This window comes from Perognathus longimembris, chromosome 28, assembly GCF_023159225.1.
Source record: "Perognathus longimembris pacificus isolate PPM17 chromosome 28, ASM2315922v1, whole genome shotgun sequence".
Classification (NCBI taxonomy): Eukaryota; Metazoa; Chordata; class Mammalia; order Rodentia; family Heteromyidae; genus Perognathus; species Perognathus longimembris.
The window spans coordinates 63,536,708-63,543,237 of NC_063188.1; the positions used below are offsets into that span (position 1 = coordinate 63,536,708).

Below are 6,530 nucleotides of genomic sequence, written 5' to 3' on the forward strand. Positions count from 1 at the left end.
GGGACAGTGCTCAGGCCCTGAGTCTAAGCCCCAGGACTGGCAATAATAATAATAATAATAATAATAATAATAATAATAGTAAGTAAATACATGCATGCATGCATACATACATACACTCTAGCCCTCTGCAGACCCTAAGTCAATCCATTCACAGGAAATAAGAAATAGAGTTAGTGCCAACACTTCTAAAGACTATATGGACAAGAAGCCATTAAGAAATGATCATCTCTAAATAAACATACTACACACACACACACACACACACACACACACACACACACCCTAGACCTCAGAAGGCTGGCTGCTATAGCTGGTGGCCAGAAGGCTCCCAAGTGGCCCCATGGCCAAGGGCCAGATTTTGGCCTCTGGGGGCACATGTCATCTTGAGGCTCAAAATAACTTGCTTGTCCTGTCCTCTCTTTCCTTTCAAAGATCAAGTTGGCCAGGCAAAGTGCCAAGTCCTGGGACCCTGGAATGTCCTACAGCTTCTTTGAGCAAGCTTCTGTCTTCGAGGACTTTCTTCATTAGGAGTTTTGTCTTGAGCTTTTTCTAGAATATCTTTATGAGTCCTCATGCCTCCACACCTCTATTTGTTTACAACTTAGTTTGTGGACGTCAGTTTCCCCAGAGGGCTAAGGATAAACAAGCATAAAACAACTTTGATCAATGGTCCAGAAGCTCCCTGCAGTTCATCCCCCTTACATTTGGCCTCAAGGAGAAAGTGCACAGAAGTGGCAGTGAGTGTTCACTAGCTAGGCACACCACACAACCCAGCACAAGAAATCAGGGGAGTTCACTCCCACACTGGCCCTTTTACACTACCTTAGCCTTCAGGTGGTAAAGCCCATAAAGTCTGGAAGTAGACTGTCTAGATACAAGCCTACTTCTCTTGCTCTATATAGGTGGGTGATCTGGGCCTGTTACTACCTTAGTTTCCGTATCTGTAAGATTGGGAATATAATAACAATCCTTAGCTTCTCTAGAGAGGTTTCACCTGAATGAATTAAAGCAATTAGCACATGTGGTAGAGTGCCAACCACAAGCAAGCAAAGCAAGACCCTGAGTTCAAGCCTTAGTGCCAGCACACACACACACACACACACACACACACACACCACACACACACACACGGCCTAGCAATCTGCCAAGCAAGCCGGCAGCGAAAAGGAAAACCTGAATGAGAGGGAAGAGGATTAAAGAAAAGGAAAAATACAAGACAAGAGAAAAAAGACAAGAGGCAAAGATGGGGTACGGGAGGTCTGCATCTTGAGATTGTAACTCAAGACTGCAGCCAAGTTTATTCTTAACTCCTAGCTTATATGCAGTTTTGGAACCAGGGAATAGCATTAAGGTTGTTAAAATTCAAGAACACAAAGAGGCTTTGAAGTTTGCAACATTTGATTACAGTAAACACAGGATAAGGTTGATTAACATAGGAATCTACTACAGCAGACATAGCAAGGTGCAGACATAGCAAAGCAATTCCGGATAGTGGCTGTGAACAAATGTCCTTGCATCTAGCATATCCTGGCGATAACTGCACAGCCAGAGGTGAGAATGAGTCTAGCTGCAAGTTTGGCCCCCAACATCCTGGCGGCAAGGGCACAGCCAGAGGTCAGAATGAATCTAGCTGCAAGTTTGGCTCCCGACACAGCAAAATGAAAGTTCTCAATAAATATTACCTGCAATTAGTGAAGAAGCACAGACTTTGGAGTGGAAAGACAGATTTAAATTCTGGTTCGGAAGGTGGGCACTAGTGGCTCACTGTTATAATCCTAGCTACTCAGGAGGCTGAGATCTAAGGATCATGGTTCAAAGCCATTCTGGGCCAACAAATCCATGAGGCTCTTATCTCAAATTAACCATCTACAACTAGAGATATGGCTCAAGTGGTAGAGCACCAGCCTTGAGCAAAAAAGCCAAACCAGAGTGCAAGGCCCTGAGTACAAACTCTAGTAACGATGATAAATAAATAAAATCCTGGTTCTTTCTTTTTTTTAAAATTTAAAAATTGTTATTATGAAGGTGATGTACAGAGGGGTTACAGTTATATAAGTCAAGTAAAGAGTACATTACTTTTTTTTCTATAATTGCATTGCCTATTTGAGGTCTTTTATTGTTCCATATAAATCTTTGGATTGTTTTCTCTATCTCAGTAAAGAACTTCATAGGGATTTTGATGGGACTGCATTAAATTTGTAGGTAATTTTTGGTGTATGGTTATTTTTACAATATTAATTCTACCTATTAATGAATATGGAATGTCTTTTCATTTCCTGATGTCATCTCTGATTTCTTCAAATTTTATAATTTTCACTATCTTTGGTTAGGTTTACTCCCAGGCTGCTGCTGCTTCTTCTTCTTCTTCTTCTTCTTCTTCTTCTTCTTCTTCTTCTTCTTCTTCTTCTTCTTCTTCTTCTTCTTTGAGGCTATTGCAAATTGTTTTCCTGATTTCCTTCTCTGCTTTATGTTGTTGGTATATAGAAAGGCTACTGTTTTGTGAATTAATTCTGTATCCTGCTACTTTACCAAAGTCATTGATAAGCTCTAGGAGCTTGGAGATGGAGCCTTTTGGGTCATTTAGACATAAGATCATGTCATCTGTAAATAGGTATAATTTGACTTCTTCATTCCCTATGTGGATCCCTTTTATATCTGTTTCTTGCCTAATTTCTATGGCTAGGAATTCCAGAGCTATATTGAAGAGGAGTGGAGATAGTGCACATCCTTGCCTTCTTCCTGACTTTAGTTTGTTCACCATTTGGTATGATGCTGAGTGTTGGTCTGTCATAGATAGCCTTTATTATTTTGAGATACATTCCTTCTATTCCTAGCTTCTCCAGGAGTTTTAACATGAATGGATGTTGGATTTTTTCCGAAGGCTTTTTCTGCATATTTTGAGATGATCATGTAATTCTTGTATTTGGCTCTGTTTATTGATTTACATATGTTAAACCAGCCTTGCATCTCTGGGATGAAACCTACTTGATCATAATATTTGATTTATTTTTATTACTTGCTGAATTCTGTTGGCTAGTATTTCATTGAGCTTTGCATCTGTGTTCATCAGAGAGATTGGTCTGTAGTTCTCTTTTTTTATTGGCCCCCTGCCTGGTTTTGGGATGAATGTGGTACTAGTTTCATAAAATGAATTTGGAATTAATCCTTCTGTTTCTATTTCATGAAAAAGTTTCAGGAGCACTGATGTTAGTTCAATTTCAAACGTTTTATAGAATTCAGCTGTGACTCCATCAGGACCTGGGCTTTTCCTTGCTAAAAGGCTGCTGAACACTTCCCAATTTCATTGAGTGTCATGAGCTTGTTTAAGTGGTTTGTATCTTCTTGGTCTGGTTCTGCCTTTACAAAAGCCACATTCCTTCTCGAAGCCCAACTGTGGCCTCATGCTTACATAAGGGTACTGCTGTTAGATGTTCAGAGATAACATTCACATGCCCTTTCTCTGCTTGGCTCATAGTAAGCAGTCCGTGAATGTTAGCTCCCCTCCTCCCTCTTCCTGTCCAGGATGCTTCTGACCCCTAATTCTGGAAGCACAAGGAAGCATCCATTTAGTATCACCCACATTCTGGTTCCAAGCCAAGTCCAGCTACTTTTTTGCTGTGTGACCATCTAGGGTTGTTATTAAGAAACAAGGGACACAGTGGCCTGATATGAAGTGAGTCCTTTCCTTCCCTTTGCACCTTATGGGGGCTCTGAATCCAGCAGGACCTCCTTTGCTTCAAACCAAGGCTGGCTTCAATTGATCAGCCCAGCACACAGGAAGTCTGTAGTGTGTAGCAGTCCAGGAAGGGGGCAACCAACCAAGTAGAGCTGCAGACAGATGATGAGAGAGTTTGATTTAACTCTCACCTCAGCAGTTCTCTTATTTTTCCCAGCCATGAACTGGCACTGTCCATGAAGGGGTGTCTTGTCTCAGACATGCATTGCTAGACTACAAGGAATGTAGCCAGGTGAAAGAGAAGAAAGGCATGGCCTCTCTCCTATAATCTTTGTGTCTGTGCCTGTGACTCAAGCAGACACAATCTATGCCTGTGACACTGAGCAGATCACATCTGTGAGGATTAGGGGATCTAGAGAATTGTATAGAGTTTGACAGGAAATCACAGATATACTAGAACAGGGTTACTTACATTATACTCCTCAAAGTTAAGAACTCCAAAGGGCTTGCATTTACATGGCTTATATACATTACTATTTGTTATTTTAGAAATGAAGACAGAAAATGAAAGAATACTGATTGATTTTTAAAACATGCCAAAAATGTTTAAAATGTTAACATATATAACATTGTAGAACACTGTTTTATGAAGAATCACAATATTTTCCAAAACAAAAATAAATCTAGCAAGAAGGGGAACATCATTTTACATTTTGGGGTCTCAAATGTCTGGCTTCATAGAAGACAGTTGGCATTTTCATAATTGATTCTGCACAACTTCAACTGTGAATATGGTTTGGATTGGAGGATATAGAGGAAATCTTGCCTCCTGAAGATATACAGTTTGGAAAAAAGTATTTCATTGACCCTTAGAAAGTTTCTCAGGGAACCCCAAGAACCACACTTTGAAAATCTGAATTAAAAGACCCTAAATTACTGGGCCCAAGTGGCTTACACCTGTAATTCCAGCTACTTAGGAGGCCAAAATCCAGAGGATCACAATTTGAGGCCAGACAGGTAGAAAGGGCCATGAGATACAACCATGTCCAAATAACCAACCAAAAGCCAGACTGGAGACATGGCTCAGTGGTAGAGAAGCAACTGAACAAGTTCAAGTCCTGAGTTCAAACCGTTGCAATACCAGCAAAAAGCAAACAAACAAAAAACCAAAATCCCGGGGCTGGGAATATGGCCTAGTGGTAAAAGTGCTTGTCTCCTATACATGAAGCCCTGGGTTTGATTCCTCAGCACCACATATATAGAAAAAGCTGGAAGTGGTGCTGTGGCTCAAGTGGCAGAGTGCTAGCCCTGAGCAAAAAGAAGCCAAGGACAGTGCTCAGGCCCTGAGTTCAAGCCCCAGGTCTGGCAAAAAACAACAACCCAAAATCCCCTAAAGTGATCATACTAGAGAATCCTAGAGCATGTGAGCTAGAAGGCTTTCAGAATCCCCAAGCTGAAATCCCTCATTGTGCAAAAAAGGAAATCAAGACGCAGATATGGAAAGAAATTGCCCAATTTTGCACAATAAGTTCGTGGCAGAATGATGTTTGAGTTCAGTCCTCTTGCCTTCCTAGGAAAGTTTCTTTTTTTTTTTTTTAACTTTTTAATTTATTTTTATTACCTGAAAGTAGTTGTACAATTCAACATAGCAATTGAAATTATTATTTTTGTTTTTTGTTTTTTTGGCCAGTCCTAGGCCGTGAACTCAGGGCCTGAGCACTGTCCCTGGCTTCTTTTTGCTCAAGGCTAGCACCCTGCCACTTGAGCCACAGCGCCACTTCTGGCCATTTTCTGTATATGTGGTGCTGAGGAATCCAACCCAGGGCCTCATGTATACCAGGCAAGCACTCTTGGCACTAGGCCATATCCCCAGCCCCCTAGGAAAGTTTCTTTCCCACTGCTTTTCAATGAAATACAACTCTTTGGCTCTAAGGGAGGCAACTATAGTATGGTGACCTGTGTCTTTGTCTGGATAATAAAACGGTTTGGACACCAGAACCAGGTATGTCACAGATATGAAAGCACAGGCTTCCCTTAAGGCAGTGAGCTCATCATTGGATTCATACAAGGAAAAGCTTGTTCCAACTATCAAGAGCCTATGAGAAATAGCTGTGTTAGTCTAGACAAGATTCCCAAGACAGACCCAAATCAGTTTTCCAGGTTGAACTACTACTTTTTCTGTTTGTCAGAAAACAGAAAAAGTAGTATTTGTAGATATATTAGCTTTTTAAAAAAGTATTTGTGGTGTGGTGCTGCCTGTGTGCTAGTTCGGAGCGGACGAGGACCTCTTTTGTGAAGCGGCATCTGAGGAGACTCCGGCGCTCGCGATGGCTCACGAAAAGCCCAAGGAAGGAGTCAAGACTGAGAACAACGATCATATTTATTTGAAGGTGGTGAGCAAGATGGTTCTGTGGTGCAGTTTAAGATTAAGAGGCATACACCACTTAGTAAACTAATGAAAGCCTATTGTGATCTACAGGGTTTATCAATGAGGCAGATCAGATTCCGATTTGATGGGCAGCCAATCAATGAAACAGACACCTGCACAGTTGGAAATGGAGGATGAAGATACAATTGATGTGTTCCAGCAGCAGACAGGAGGTGTCTACTAAGAAAGAGAACCTGCTACTTTGCTCCAGAACTTTATTCTTATAGGCCAAGAATACATTCTTAATTAGAAAACTGCAATTTGGTTCCATCACATGCCGACTACTACAGTATAGTTTTCTCTATTCTTTCATTTTCCCCTTCCCCATTCCTTTATTGTACATAAAGTAACTGGTGTATGTACACAAGCATATCGCTTTTCTTTTTCTTTTCCTTTTTTAAAAAACTAAATGGCCAATGGTATATT

General features: G+C 40.9%; 1 pseudogene; it reads left to right on the top strand.

The window, feature by feature from the left end:
- The first annotated feature begins 5,995 nt into the window (after positions 1-5,995).
- Positions 5,996-6,290, top strand: LOC125343844 (annotated as a pseudogene).
- The last annotated feature ends 240 nt before the right edge of the window (positions 6,291-6,530 follow it).